This window comes from Rhea pennata, chromosome 1, assembly GCF_028389875.1.
Source record: "Rhea pennata isolate bPtePen1 chromosome 1, bPtePen1.pri, whole genome shotgun sequence".
NCBI classification, from domain to species: Eukaryota; Metazoa; Chordata; class Aves; order Rheiformes; family Rheidae; genus Rhea; species Rhea pennata.
In genome coordinates this window covers 26,086,425-26,103,592 of record NC_084663.1, presented here as the reverse complement: position 1 = coordinate 26,103,592, position 17,168 = coordinate 26,086,425, and positions in this window count along the sequence as shown.

Genomic DNA, 17,168 nt, shown 5'->3' with positions numbered 1-17,168 from the left:
TCTTTATTAATGAAGTAATATTTCAGTATAGGATTTAATATGTTTTCCTGGAAGAAGATAGATATAGGCAAACGACAAGTGTAATTTTGTACTTTCAGTCCCCAACACCTGCTATTGTTAAGTATGATATTTTTGTCTGACATAATTTTGGTTTGCGCTAGCTGTGTAGATAGTTGATGCACAGAGTCTGCATAAGGCCAGCAAGAATTAAACAAAGCTTTCCTTTTGTTTATGTAATCATCTACTGTGGTACTAACACATCTGTTCAGATGAAGAAAGCAAATTAAAAAAAATAATAATTCTGTAAACCCAAATGCCTCACAGGTGATCTTATGTACCTCTTTCACATCTGGATACGTTTTACTTTCTTCCTCTACTTCCCTTTTTGTGCTTTCTTCCATGCTGATAAATTGCATGGAATGACTTCCCCAAACTCTAAGCCAAATCTCTACCTTCTGTTCATTCAAATTCTCCTAAAATTTCATTGCTTTCAGTGAAGTACAGAACTAAATTCTTGGATTTGAATTTATTTAGAGAATATTACCAAAATAGCAATAATCATCAGAAAAGCCAAATTCATACCCTTCTCCGAGCTTGCCAGGACATTTTAAAATGCTCTGAATTCTTGGTCTTTCCCGTGATTTTGAGTAGAAATTGCTTTAGCAATTCTAAAAATAAAAACACTGGAGATCATCTTTATTTTCTTTGTACTCTATTAAAAGGCTGAAGCAACTGAAGGGTCCTTAAAGACCACACATCAAGCCAAAAGGTGATTCTACTGTCCCTAATGCGGATGGCAGTTGTAAACTTGTCCCACAAAACTCCCTTGTAGATGCTTTCATAAAAAGCAATGAGGGCATGAGAGGGACATGTGAAGAACACATTTAAAGGCCTAGCACTAGGACAGGCTAGCAGCTAAAGAACCTCTAGGGAATCAATGCTATTACATGATAGATCCTTTCTCCAGTCTGAATAAGTCAAGTAGCTAGATTTGCTTAGAAACATGTTGGTCAGCCTTTTCTTGGGTTGTGCTATGCAGTTGTGCTGTGCATCAAAGAATAAAGGCATATTATCTCTTTATCAGCCTTTCACCACCTTGTAATTTCCAACGCTTCAGATCAGCTGTGTGTTAACTCTTAAATCAAGGAAATTATAGCAGCTAAGAGAGTGTGCTATATTTGCCACCAAAAGCTCAAGGAAGCATGACCTAGCATGATTTAGAATTCCTATTTGTTTCTTCTTTCCTCTCGTTCCACTATCTCAGATCTAAAATTTATGATGTGGGAAGGTGTCCCACATTTGAGAGAGTTTCTTTTGTCTGAATAAGATCTTTGGTTATATTTGCATTGACAGAATGGTGCAATATCATCATGCTAATGTGTGAGACTTTATAGCCTACACTCCAGCAGAAAACAAAATGGCTTAGGCTCATCAAACAGGATTACATTTAAAGACTGATTTCCACATATAAATATCTTGATGTTTAACTTCTTCAAAGTGATAACAATGTCAGAAATTGTTAAAGTAATGTAACATACAATATTTGTATTCTATACTTAGGTTAAAAAAAGAAGTTGTTAAAATAGCAGTCTGTTTGTCACTATCCTGCAGCTTACTGGTATGTGCTGTTTTTGTCATTTCAGTGAAAATGTGGTTTTGTTATATTGGATTTGTGCAAAAAAAACTTGTTTCAGGTTATTGATTCAAGTGTAAGTTCCGTGGCTCAAGATGGTTTTTTAACCTAGCATGAAATGGTGTTTGTTTGAAATAACTTCACACAGTAAAAGAAACAAGATCATCACCATAGGAGAAGTGTTAGTTTAAATAATCCAGGAAGCTAAATACCTAAGATAAACTTGTTTCCTTTTTTAGTATTCAGAAATTAATATCTGGGAATGCTGAAGAATCAAATGAGATCCAATAATCATTTTCTAAAGTTCTAGATTTTAAAGCACTTAATTCTCTTCCAGCAAGTTTGTTTTTACAGCTGTCATACTTCTATGTGGCTGAAACAGGCTTTTTCAAAGATGTGTTTTTTAGGCTGTATTTGACAATTTTTTGATCAAGTAATATATTATGATCACAACTGTCATTTTCACCTGAGTTGTTTTATTCCTGTAAAATAACAGTTCTAATTATTTAATCTTTCAGGGGAGGCAGCTTTGCAATAGAGTCCTACTTGAAATCTAAGTTGATGCTACAGACCCTTATGCAATGTTTTGAATACAGATCAACTATCATAAGAATGCTTCAACTGTAAAAAAAAATTATAACTGCAGATATTTCATTTAAACTACATAATATAAACTTATAGTAATTATTATAATTGTGATAATTCTACATGCTGAAAGAATTTCAAAGCATATATTCTCCCTTCTGCTATTGCACCATAAGTTATACCTCATGTGAACCTCTGACTGTTTATGTTCCTTGGAAGGTCAAGTCTATCCCTGAAATAATTTGACTAGAATCAGTGTAATTCCACAATGGATAAATGTGGTAGAACAACTTTGGATTTTGTGAATTATATAACAGTAAAAATGATTTAGTTAAAAATGAAGATCACACTTTAGAAAAATAAGAATTTTTAAAACACGTATGATGTGGAAAGATTTGCAGAAATCTAGGGGATAAGCTTCTATTACCCTAATGTACCTCCCCCATTTTTTGGTTGTTCCTGCCTGAAAAATTAATAAGCAAAACTTAGTAAGCGAAGATCAGATATTGGATTGTTAGGACAAATTGCTGCTAGTAGCAGAGCTATGTATGAAAGTCCATTTTCCAGTGTTTTTTTGCAGGCTACTTTCAAATACAGTCACAGAATCACAGAATGGTTGAGGTTGGAAGGGACCTCTGGAGATAATCCAGTTCTGTCCTGCTCAAGCAGAGTAACCTAGAGCGTGTTAGACAGGATCATGTCCAGGTGGGTTTTGAATATCTCCAGAGAAGATATTAGGCAACCTGTTCCAGTGTTCTATCACTCTCACAGGAAAGAAGATCTTCCTCATATTCAGGCAGAACTTCCTGTGTTTCAGTTTGTGCTCATTGCCTCATTGCGCACGGCACTACTGAAAAGAGTTCAGCCCCGTCCCCTTGACACCTCCCTTCAGATACTTGTGCACAGTGACAAGATCCCCCCTCAGTCTTCTCTTCCCAAGGCTAAGGAGGCCCAGCTCTCGCAGACGTTCCTCATAGGGCAGGTGCTCCAGCCCTCTGATCCTCCAGTCCAGTAGCTCCTTGTCCTGGGGAGCCCAGAACTGGACACAGTACTTGAGATGAGGCCTCCCCAGGGCTGAGTAGAGGGGCAGGATCACTAACCTCCACCTGCTGGCAACACTCTTCCTAATGCACCCCAGGAGACCATTGGCCTTCTTGGCCACAAGGGCACATTGCTGGCTCATAGTCAACTTGTTCACAACCAAAACTCCCAGGTCCTTCTCTGCAGAGCTGCTCTCTAGCAGCTCAGCCCCCAGCTTGTACTGGTGCCTAGGGTTATTTGTCCCTAGGTGCAGGACTCTGCACTTGCCCTTGTTGAACCTCAGGAGGTCCTTCTCTGCCCAGCTCTCCAGCCTGTCCAGGTCTCTCTGAATGGCAGCACAGCCCTCTGGTGTATCAGCCTCTCCTCCCAGCTTGGTATCATCAGCAAACTTGCTGAGGAGGCACTCTGTCCCCTCATCTAGGTCACTGATGAAGAAGTTGAACAGGATTGGACCCAGTACTGAGCCCTGGGGAACTCCACTAGCCACAGGCCTCCAACTAGACTCCGTGCCACTGATGACGACCCTCTGAGCTCTGCCTTTCAGCCAGTTCTCAATTCACCTAAACTGTCCACTCGTCTAACCCACACTTCCTGAGCTTCTCTAGGAGGATGTTATGGGAGACAGTGTCAAAAGCGTTGCTGAAGTCAAGGTATACAACGTCCACTGCTCTCCCCTCACCTACCCAGCCAGTCCTTCCATCACAGAAGGCTCTCAGACTGGTTAAGCAGGATTTCCCCCTGGTGAATCCATGCTGGCTACTCCTGATCACCATCTTTTCCTTCATATGTCTGGAGATGACATCCAGAATGAGCTGTTCCATCGCCTTTCCAGGGATGGAGGTGAGGCCTGTAGTTGCTTGGGTCCTCCTTCTTGCCCTTCTTGAAGGCTGGAGTGACATTGGCTTTCTTCCAGTCCTCAGGCACCTCTCCATTTCTCCACGACCTTTTAAAGATGATGGGGAGAGGCCTGGCAACCGCATCTGCCAGCTCCCTCAGCACTCATGAGTGCATCTCATCAGGGCTGATGGAGATGTGAACATCAAGCTTGCTTAAAAGATCTCTAACCTGATCCTCCTCAACCAAAGGAGAGTCTTCCTTTCTCCAGACTTTCTCCCTTGTCTCCAGGCTCTGGGATTCATGGGGGCTGCCCTTAGCAGTGAAGACTGAAGCAAAGAAGGCATCCAGTAACTCTGCCTTCTCTGTATCCCTTGTCACCAGGGCCGCCTCCCCATTCAGCAGCAGACCCACATTTTCCGTAGTCTTCCTTTTGCTGGTGATGTAGTTGAAGGAACTCTTCTTCTTGTCCTTGATATACCTTGCCAGATTTAATTCCAAATAGGCCTTAGCCTTCCTCATCGCATCCCTGCATACACTGACTGCATTCCTATATTCCTCCTAAGTGGCCTGTCCCTTCTTCCACATTCTGTGTACCTTCTTCCTCTGTTTGAGTTTTGCCAGGAGCACCTTGCTCATCCAGGCAGGTCTCCTGCCCCCTTTGCTGGACTTTTTTCTCCTTGGGATGCAGCGCTCTTGAGCATGTAGGAAGTGATGCTTGAATATTAGCCAGCTCTTCTGGAACCCCCTTCCTTCTCAGGGTGGAGGAATATTGTTATGCAATATTCAATATTCCAAGGGAAGATGAATTATGCCAAGAAATGCCTGAAGACATTTCCATAGCTTTTCTGGGATCAGCAGTCATTGCCCAAATCAAGGGTAGACATATGATTCAGTTGACTGCTGTGAAGCCTGGATCCTGTAGTGAGCTCTGCTTTTACAAAGTCTCACTTCAACCAGTGAAGTCACAAAGAAATTCTGCAAATTGGGCTCACACTGTATGACAATTACATTGAAACAAAGAGGGAAATAGGTCCATGCCTTGTTTTAATTCCTAGAAATAAGATTAATTTTTTAGACAAAAGATAGTTTAGGCCCACCTAAGAGCACAGTTGTCTACAAGTCAAGTACCAACAGTATTCAAATCTTAATCATAGCCTTATCCATAAGCTTAATACAAATACCTTGGCTTCCTATTCAGTACATGGAGAGGACAAGAGTCTCAAAAGAGCAATACTCAAATGTCAAATGTTAACTGCAGAGCTCCCTGCAGCTAGTCATTAGTAAATGATGTGGATACATCTAAGTATAAATCCACCTACTTTAGGTGGCTGAGTCAGAGACATAGAGGAAAGCCTCTATCTGCACAGAAACCAGAATCTGAAATACTCTCCTGAAAGTAAATATCTGCAACTCTCCCTTTGCAGAAAATGAGAAAGTTCCAGAAAAAATGGAAAAAATGATTTAATTCCCTCTGTGCACTGGGGTAATTTAAATCCATATCTCCCAGAAATATGTCCTATGAGTCCCCTTGATATTTTATATTTCAATATGCATAAGGGCAAAGAATCAAAAAGAGAAGATATGTTTTTAGCATACTATTCTCATCCTTCTTCATGCTGAACTTCTAATCATGTTATAGTAAACTCCTAGAACAAGGATAGTAAACTTCTAGAACAGGGATATTATGAGCTTTGATCATGTCAGATTGAAAAAAAGAAAATTGAACTTGCTTCTGCATTTGGATACAGGCTATTATGCAAAATATAGGATACTACATCTGTCTTAGAGGGAAAACCACTAGATTAACACTTTGTTGTTGGCCTCTATGCTTTAGATAAGTGCTAGATTGTATTTTCTTCTAGAGAACTGGGGCAATTCTGACTGGTTTCCAGATGCGAGCTAGTATCAAGTCTGAGGCTAGGCCACATGCAGAAAGTAAAATTATAAGTTCCAAGAGAAATTTCAGCTCAGAAACAGAGTTAACTAGTAAGTCCAGGCACAGTCTGGAATCAGCTGTTGAATACTATTTTTTCTAATTGCAATTTTGTGTACAAAGGTAGGATTCCGCTCTCAGATTAAAGCATGCTAGCTTTGGCGTCTGCATTTGAACTATGAATTTATGCTGCTACTATAGCTGTTGGAGTATTGAGACTGATTCAGCTGAACAAATTTAGGTGTCTACTTCAGGGAAAACTGAATAACTCTCTGGGAACACTGACTCTGTACCTGTTGAGAAACTGCTGTAGCTTGTTCTTAATACTGAATTCCCACTTTTGTTTTCTGAAGTTTCCCTTTTTCTCTTTTATACACAAAAGCATTTAAAAATATGCCTTTGAAATGATATGCACAGTAGTGATGACTAAAGAAAGAAAGAAAAAACCTACATTGGTGCAAGAAAGTGTTTTCTGAGTCCTTCAACTGAGATCTATTCTCAGCTAATGATATAATCACTATTCCATAACGGCAACACATGAGCTGAGATCCACATCAAGTGTGTTAATAGTCGTGTGCATATTATCTTTTAGGAACAGCTTCATTAGCATCTTTAAGACCTTAAAGATGTCAACACGCAAAGATGGCCACTCACTCACCTTCTTCATTGCTTTTCCATGAAAAGAGGGATGCTGAAAGGTGATTTAAGGACAAAACTGCCAACTGTTAGCAAATAGAGTTGTGCTGTAGAAAAATCTCTGAGAAAGCTGTGAAGATGCTGAGAAGAGACAATGACAATCCCATGGCTCTTGTCTTGCTTTCCTGGCAGAGTGTGTTGAGGCCATCGTGATGCTTAGACAGCAGTCATTCCAGAAATTTATGCATATTGGCTCCATTCACAATTTAGCACAAACCAAGGTATGAGGAGTCCTTCAGTGGAGGTGTGCGTAGTTTTATTGAGACGTGCATAGGTTATTTTCAGGCCCACTGAAAAATCATGAAGTGCCTAAATAGCCTAGAGAATCTAGGCATAAGAGGGGTAAACTGTCTTGAAGGTATGCTGACTATGTGATTGAGAGTCATTTATTAAAGGCTAAAAAATGTGTGCATCCCTTTGTTTTATTCCTTTTGTGAGTCTTCTAGGAGGTAATTTTCCTGGTTATCTGTAAAATGGATAAACTTTTGGAGCTGCAAAAGCAATGACAGCAAAAAGGATTAATCAACACTGGAGATTTTTATTACTTTTTCAGGTGAGAGGGTATTTGATTTTACCTCTCATACAATGCATTTTCACCTCTTTTCTCTGTCTGTAATAGTTTATTTTACTCATCTTCTACAAACATGACTTCTTTTAATAACTGCAGCACCACATTCTGCTACACTGGTTATTTTGAACAACCTTTAAAGGAGATATTTTTCATTCTGACAGAAAGAAATGGCACACCAACTTTAATAGACAAAGATATAGGTAACTAAAGTCTCAAAAATATGACAGAATAATTAGTATGTTTTTAGAATGTGAGAGTTCAGTAAAGATTAGCAAATGTAACAAACAAATTAAGTCCTTTTAAATGCTGCTTAATCATAGTTTCAACCTACAAGCAGAGTTACTATGACATAAAGTTCTTTGAGGTGAAAGCAAAAACATTTTCAAACATTCTTTGATCACTTGCAGCATTTATTTTAATTGATTTGAAATGATTAGTGTTTTGATCTGATACCAAACATGCAAATTTTTATGGATTTAAGTGTAGACTAAGGTCAGCATATGTGGGCAAAAGCTCCTCCTAAGTGCTAAGTATTTGCTTTAAATACTGTCTGCTTATGCACTAATAGAGCTATATCTTGGGCATGATAAACTAACTGGGATGTTAATTACCTAAGATGTACCTCTTAGGTAAGTGGATGTCCTCCAGAGTTCTACATCTGAGATGATTGATATTGAACTGGATATTGAAAAAGGACCAGGATAAGATTACTGGTCATGCAGAACTAAAGTAAGATGATAATTCCTCCTTAATTGTTAGCTGAGGCCTGTTAGAGTTATACTTTTTTTGTACATGGACTAAGTAAACAAATTAGAGCCCTCCCAACACTAAAACTTATCTTAAAAAAGTAAAATATAGCTAGCCTATTTCACTACTTTAGTGATGTTCTGTGGCAGACAAATTGTCCTGAATTGTATAAAATAGCTAAACTGTCCTACAAGTGACATTCTAATTGCAACTTACAAAAATGAAAGACACAATATATAAAAACGCAGCATTTTTCTAATGTTGATGAGAAAATCCAAGTGGACACTGGAATACAAAGATCAGTAGAGAACAGATTCTCAATAGTTAAAAGTGTTTAGACTTCAGAAAGTTATTTGGAACCTCCTTTGTTTTTTGTCCTTTAGGTAGACATTTGTATTATTTAGATGCCTAGTAATGATATGAAACCAGATGTGCTGAGAATCTGGCATAGGGGAAGACAGCTAATACATGTTTTAATGTGGCAGTTCAAGAGGATGCATATTATTAAATGTAAAAATACTTCACATAAAGATTGACTGGTGATTAATTTTAGACTTTGAGTAAATTAAATAAAATCTCATATTTTGGTCTTGGAAATCTCTTCTTCCATCTTCTAGATGTCATTTAACCACTAACATTAAAAACCTTTCAGTTTTGACATGAATATTTGCTCAATGTATAAAGTTCTGCTTCCGTACATGCCTGGAATTATCTATGTCCTAGGAGGACTGAATGGTTTGGCACCTAGCCCAGACCTAGCAATCCATATATTAGGCCATTTTCTGCCTAACGTGAGAGAGGCTTGATCAGGGCTGTGGGGTTTGAATAAAACTCTAGGAGTTGTGTGCTCCTGCCTGCCAGAGGTAGTTCAAGAAAAATTCAATTCTGGTGTGTTTTATATCTCTGCCGAAGGCTCGTGTAGAGGTGATCACTTAAGAGCTCACTGGTTAAAGCATCCCCTGAGGATACTGGAAATTGTGGTTTGATTTCTGCTTCTGCTTGCCTTCAAACATGTTTCCCTGGAGTAGGTACTAATCATGATACAAACTCTTTTGAAATGTGGGTATGTGATACTCCCCTTTCTGAATCAGCTCATTTTTCCATTGTTCCAAAATCAGTTAGACTGACTAAGAAAGACTAGGCAAGAGATAATAAGCCAGCTCGATTGAGTGATTTTGTGGCTGGGATTTCATTTAGTGTTCTGCCCTGGACACCCCTTTCTACTTCAAAAATTTTACACATTTTTGACAAAATATTCACTGGATTAAAGAAAAAAAAACAATTGAAAAGGGAACAGGAGCTTGGAATCACTGCCTTCCTGGTGACTGTCTTGATCAATAAGTTTTTTTTTTCAGTCTTTTTTTTTTTTTTTCTTACCAAATAATTTTCAAATTTCTTTTGTCCTAAGACAAACCTTGAAAATGATACTACAGGGCTGCTTGGATGTAAGGTATTACTGGGGAAATATAGTTGAAATAGTCTCAGAAAGAGAACTGAAATAAGACTTCCTATGCTAAGGGCTACAGTTTTAACCCCTCAAATGAGAAGGTAACGGTAGCTACTTCATTGAAACAGAAATTTACTGGGTGAAACTCAGGGAAAGACATTTACAGAAAAAGCTATATTTCCTCTGCCTGAGAGATTTTGGTGATGACAAAGTTTCAGTGGATTTACAGTTTTTGAACAACTGGTTATGTTATATTGTTTTTGAATGGATTCATCTTTGTGCACTGCTGAAGAAAAGCAGTAAAATACAACGAGCCTGCTTTGTCAAGGGCAAAAGAGCTAAATAAAGAATACTATTCATAATAATAACAGCTCTCTTCAAAGCAACTATATAGATCCCAGAATGGTTTTAAAGTTACACTATCTAATCTAGACATTTAGACTCATTTCTTTAAAAAGAAATTGATTGGTTTCTAAAACACTTCAAAAAAAGTTTATAATAAGTTCCTATAATAAGAGAATAGGAAACCTTAAAGCCAAAAATAGGTCTAAACCTCCAAGTACCCAGGTCTTCAAACTTTCAATTACTTCAGTGTGTAATATGGATAAGATATGTTAGTAAAATCAGGTACACTCAGAGTATTCAGTTTTAAGGAGGTATTCATGTAAAATATATTTAAATGTCCTGGTGAAATAGGTAAAAGACATGGAGAAATAAAATGTAGGAGTGAGAAAAATCATGTATATAAGAGCACTAGATGTACTGCATATTAAAGACAACCATAATGAATTAATTATGTGGAAAGTTCCTCAGAAGTCACTTTTAGAACATCTAGAAGATGACAGCAGGGAAAGGAAGAGGAGGAATAGAGAATTATTAAAATGATACTGGATGAAGATAAGAGTTGACAACGGAAAATGGGTTTGCATTAATTTCTTTATAAATTACTTTAAACTCTTCTTTCCCCTATGGTTCCACTCTAGTTCTTGAGGTTATTTTTAGGACTAGTGTACACATTTTAAAAGGAACACAAGAGAAAATTTGGAAGGTGAAACAGCAAATCATTGAGGGGAAAAAAGTGGGATCATTTCCTGTAAGCTAATCAAGTAACACCATCTAAGCAGTGTAGAGAAACACAAGGAACTGCAGTCATCTTCTCTATGTTACGTGGTTGCCTTCTTGAGAAATTTATAAACGAATAAAATAACTTGGGTCACCTCAACTAGGTTAAATGTAGAATATTAAACTTGACTAAATAAACTATGTATGAATAAAAGTAACTTTGGGACATAGAATCACTGTCAGCTCTAAATTACTCTACCACAAAGTTAAACCACCATTTGCACTGTAGGAGAAAGTGAAAGCCGTGCAGCTGTGCATGGAAACACCAGCTAGAACACAGGCAGCTTTATATTAACTAAAAACTGCCTATATTAAATTAAGAAGGTGGATAAACTTGGTTAAGGAACTTCTCTTAAATTTGAATAAGGACAGTTATTCACTGTTGTAGAATGTGGTGGATCTATTTTTTTTTTTTTTTCACATCTGAGCAGATTTGTAGTTCCTAAATTTGCTTTGGACTTTGCACTTGAATGATCTCAAAATGAAAACCCACTCCTTTTAAATGTAAATTGCTGAGTAATAGTAGGAGGCTGGGCCATACTCTACAGTATGTAGAGCAGACTGGCAAATGGATAACTTATTGCACAATAACGTTTGTAAACTGTGAATCTTTATTAGGGAAAGAGGAAAATGCAAGAGTAGTGAGTGGAGCAGCACTGTGAGGAGGTCAGGAGATAAATTTGCATTTCAGTCACACACTCACTAATAGGCTGTACAGTTCATGCTGTGGGGGTGACTATTTTTCAATTTTGGCATTGTGTAAGAGATATGCCAAACCAGCATTCATCCAGTAGCATAGGCCTTTCAGCACTGGCAAAAATCAATCATTTTTTCTTCTCCAAGGTAGCAGCTCCTCATTTGCTTTCATTCTAATGGCTAATAGCACATAAACACTTCTGGTATGTTGTTAACTGGGAAGAATGTGCTGAATGTGAGGTAGTTTTGGAAGCTTTTGTGATAAGCACTTGGAAAGGGTCTGAGTTACTGAAAGAGTAATTATAGGGTTGCTTCTAATTAGATTATAGAGTTCTCTGGGGAAATCCAGAGATGTTGTGGTTTGACATTTTGGCCCCATACACTGCCTCTCAAACATGTTTAGCTAAAGGGAAAAATTCAGCAGAGTGGATATCACATATCTCAGGGGAAAATCACATTGGTGAGAGAAAAATGGATTAGATTTTAACAAAGACAGATTTTTAATTGGAAGATGTGATTCAGATTACTTCAAAGCCCTGTAAAAAGGCTTATTATTTAATTTAAGAAAATGAATGTTAAAATATTGGCTACTTATTTTCCAATGAAAAGGTTTTAATGAAAAAATGGATATTTTTTAGCTTTTCTTTATTGTTGATATGGTGTTCTTTAGCTGATTCTAACTCTTTTGACATCCTCTAATTCATGTCTGTGGATTGCAGTACGATTTAATGAGAATTGCAGTGTTGATCATTTTGTATTTCATTCTCTTTGTTATAGTCAACAGATGAGGCAGATATTTTCAATGATCAGTCCGTGCCATTTTTTTAGAATTATTTTGGCTTATTCTGCAACCTGAATGCCTGATTTTATCCAGAAATAATCCTACAGCACAGAGAAGTAGAATGTAAGCATTTCTTAAATGTCTGTCTATTTTGAACATAACTGCTTCCCTTGAATCAGAGAAAATGATGATCTCAATTAGAAAGCACAGTCAATTACCATACTATTCACTGGTTTGATTTCTTCATGAAAGACTATGTCTGGAGTATTTAAGGAACTGTTTGATAAAGATGCAAACCTTGCAATGGAATTCTGGAATTTCCATGATTTAGAATTTACAAGTCTCTCTCCATGAGTTATTCCTTTAAAGAGAACTGAGAAACTCAGAAAGAACTGAGTTGGCATTTTCAGTATTAACAGCAATAGGCTCATTGATGATAGGTATGGTGGGTCACTAGGCTGACATTGTTCTCTTCCCCCTGTGGGTCTGTATCACTATTTGTAACAGTTTTATTAATAAATAAAGTAAACATCACAGTTAAAAATTCTAGCAAGCAAGGACAGTAAAAAAAAAAAAAAAGAAAAAGATTGCTAGTCAAGGGGAAAAAGAAATGTTAAGATTGTTTGCATGTCCATGAAATACATACCAATAAGCTCCTTGAATTCACCACCCAAACCTCCTCAGTTAAATATTTTCTCATTGATTTTGTTAAAAATGTTTTAATTACATTTGATTTCTCTGCAGATGATCTCACAGCACTGAGATAAGAAATTCCAACAGAGGCAGCATCTACTGAGCATCAGGGCCTCAGTGTCTAGGAATAGCAGAGAGGAATGGAGGAAAAAAAACCCCACCAAATGGATCGCAACTGCATGGAAGATACAGAACTCTGACATATATCCCAGAAGGTCAACTTTTGCTCTTTAGATTCCATAATTTTTAAAACAATTGTTGGTTTGTGACAAACTTTAGAAGACCATTGGTCTCATTTAAATCTACTTACTAAAAATACCGGAAGAGGATTTCCATTGCTTTGAATGGCTCTGATGCAGATTTGTGAGCATTTATAAGCTTTTATTTTTATTTTTGACCAGAATGTACTCACTCAGTTTTGAGCTACAAGCCAAGCAGTCACTTCAGTGAATTGAGCTAATAACTTGTTTTTGGAATTGCTAGAAAGGGTAGAAAGGTGGGGAAGACTGGCTAATGAATTGTTTCTAATCAACTATGAATTGATGGCATTAATTTAACATTGAGTTTTCACTACTTATTAAAACCTGATATTTATGATAATGTAATGTCTATGTAGAGCTTTCATATTATTTTTATTATGAACTTATGGATTATTATTTAGCCCATAATTAAATATTTTCATAAATTCATAAAGTATAACTTGTTTTGAGATGAGAAAAAACAATATCTGAATATAATATTGGATGAGATAGCTCTTAAGCACTGCCAGTAAATTAATAGACTAAGCCTGAAAGGATTGGTGAGGTTGTTGAAGCCTAAGAAAGCTACTTGTCTCATTCTCTGAAGAAGAAATTTTAAAAGTCCCAGGCAGAAAATAATCTCAGATACCGGTTCCATCTTTAAAAACAGAATTGAGGAGGTGATGGGTCTCATAGGGGAACATAGAGAAGCCTTCTGAGTAAGAACATAGCTTAAGTAGGAAATGGCTTATAAATGCTTAATTATTTTGTCAAAGTCTCATTTTACTTTTCTGAGATAAGGACTGGAATATATTGCAAAAATCTGGTTTTATTTGTTTCTACTATCAGATAATCCTGATGGAATAAATCACATTTGCCATTGTTTGGAAATCTAGGAAATAGCATATTTATAGTATGGAGTAGCTAGGGCTAGATTTGACGGTCTTCTGCATCTTGGTATTCTCTCACAGCCCTGATCAAATTCATTCTTGTTAAATTCCTGAAGAGAATACTCTGGGAAAGTGGCTCCCTTGACTGAAACTAGGGCGATAGTTACCTTCCTTAAAAAAGATTAAACTAACTCTATAGGAATCATAGGCTGTATCTATACTGTTAAAAAGATGAGATCAACTGACACAGAATAATCTGCTTATTACACTGTTCAGCTCATTTATCCTCCTACTGGAAATGAGGGGCATATGATGGCTCCCGAATCATGTCTGGGAACTGCTTGGGAAAGTACAAGATAGTACAGAGGCAAACTATACCAGGGACTGTTCTAACACTTTAACAATATAGATGAGCATCTTCCAGTTGCTTCTGAGTGTTCCCGGGAAACAGTTGGTTTACTAATATAGACATTTCCAGAACATGAATAGAATAATAATTCCAAATGGATTATCTGTTGCAGGAAATAAATAAGATGGAGACAGTTATATATAGAACCCTGATACACACACTCTCAATCCAAACTCCTAAAGATATATAAGATATTAACATTTTTCACTCATGATGTGGCAAAATTCTGGAAGACTTAGCATGTGTAAAATATATTTCTATGCTGGATGTGCTAGAAGGTTGATGTGCTAGATGACCTAAGAAAAGTAGTGCAAAATTCAACAGGGAGTCATAGTTTTTGTTGTCAGCTGAGGTATAGCCAGGAGCCAAAGTGTTATGCTGAAAAACATAATAGATTTCTGATAGTATAAAGGATACTAAGGGGTACATGGTTTCTTTTGCAATGTGAGGGAAACAAGTAGAAGAACATGACTAGAGGACCTCAAATAAACTTTGTGAAGAAATACAACTTCCTAACTAAAACTATCAGCAGAAATTTGAATTCCAATCAATGGAAATAAAATACTTAACAAAATATTGCAAGATGTTTAGACAGTCACTGGAGTCACTTAAGCTGCTATGGAAGGTTCTTCCTCTGAAGGAGATTCGCATTTGGAGATCCTCTCCACGTCCATATCACAGTCCTACCAGCTACTTCTGGAGCGCTCTACTCATGACCATGTATCACCACATGCTGGAGCATCCATCCTCCAGGGCTCTCCCACAACAAAGTTGCCTTCCTTCAGCTCTGCTGATCTCTGCACCAGCCATACCCCATGATCCCGCTGACTGAGTGACATAATGGGTCCTGCCTTCTTTGGTCTTTTGATTTTGCTTCTCACCTCCCCTTATCACTTGGACATGACTGAAGAGACCAGCAATGCACCGGTTATTTTTAGCCACATAGAGAATGCAAAGATTATTATACTTCCTTAAGGCTATCTCTATTCCTATGTCATTAGCAATTGCACACACTTCTTTTCTTAACAGTCAGGAAGTTGCAATAAAGGCTGTCGGTCATCCTTTGCGCACAATTTGAACATTTCTACAATTTAACTTGATCTTTTCTGTTAGAAAGGTTGTTGTATAAAATATTGAAAATTGTTCCTGGTATAAGCTCTCATAACTGAAGGGGCTGTGGAGGAAGAGAAGTACAAAAGAGCTGGAAAGTGTTTTATAATGTGAGCTGGAAATCTGTTTGCAGCTTTACTGTAAACCTACATAGGCATGAAAGCAGTTATTCTGTTTTGCATAATGGCCTTTGACTTTGTATGTGACACTTTTTAATAGCAGTTTAGAGTATCTAGTGTTGCAAAACTGAAAGGTGCAGCTCTTGTTATGTAAAGCTTTATCTTTTGTAACATTGAAGTGTTTCTGGAAAGTTAATAATGACTCGCAAATCAATGCCAAATGCATAGTCTAGGCTTCTCCCTCTTCACAGTTTGTGGATTTGCAGACTGTAATTAAACCCTGCACTTTCTTTTAGTCTCCCACTAGAGTACCTCATCATTTGCAGTACAGTTTCAACACAATTACCATTTCTGCTGGCCTGCCAATATCACCCTGTCCCTCAGGAAATGGTCTGTGTACAAAGGCATAAGCTTCAAAGAACAAACTATATCTGGAAACATCACCACAATCACTGCTCAATATTACTCCAGAGTCCTACAGAATACTAATACTGATTCAGTAGTATAATGAATAATTAAACACAATTGGCATTGTTTCAAACATTTTTTTAATGTCTTCAAATCACAGTAGAAAGACAAGTATTTCAGAAACACAGATCTTTGAAGGACCTGTGTCATGATGAATATTAGTTGAAAATTGCATACTAAAAATATGACATCAGAAATGACTCCCAGGTTTACAGGACAGAATTAATCTGCATATATTGTTAGACCATGTAAGCATTTTATTTCTTCTAGTAACATCCTTGTATTTTTGCCTGTTGCTTGGCAACACTATTTTTAGATATTCAAGTAATGTGTATCTTTGCAAATTAATCTCAGAAACATGGTTGCTGAATCCTTTTCAAATAGCCTCTTTTCATGATACTGAAATACAAGTCAATGTAATAGCCATCTCTCTAACATTTAAAGATGATGAGTGCAATGCAAAAAAATCCCAGCCAAAACATACATTTTATAAATCTGCTCTGGGGCATCATTATCTGTGTGTCACAACATATCAAAATTTAGAAATGCAGAAACTGTGGAACTAGCTTAAGGGTCATCAAATAAGATTCTCAATGTGCTGAACAGTTGGTGAGGATTTTTAAACAAACTGACGAATGAAATTTGTATGTATAATTGCTGATGAAGAAAGTGACCAAAATATCTCTGATTTTCAAATGCATAATCACTGGCAACAATATATCTCTAAAATAACATTGTTTATTATTATTTTCTACATGCACATTTGAAAGTTAGCCAGGATTCTGTTTTGTTGGGACTTTTTGCTAGGACAATGCCAAGGAAATAAAGCATGAACTAATTTGCCTAAATCAATCGTAGATTATTTAAAAATAAAATGTTTTTAGAATTTCTGTATTCCGGGAAACAAATGGTACTAGTCAAAGTATTCAAAATGCAAGAGTAATAATTGCAAGAGTAACAATATTGTTACAATAACAAATATGTTTTATCTTTATTTTAGAATGCTGTCACTAGAAATATAAGATCTTGTGTGCGGCCAGAATTGGAGAAAATGAAATGTTGTTATTTTGGTACTGAAGTCATGGCTTGGATATGGCAAGGGTTTTCAGTTAAACACAGATAAAAAAAATTATGTTTTAAATAAGCTTGCT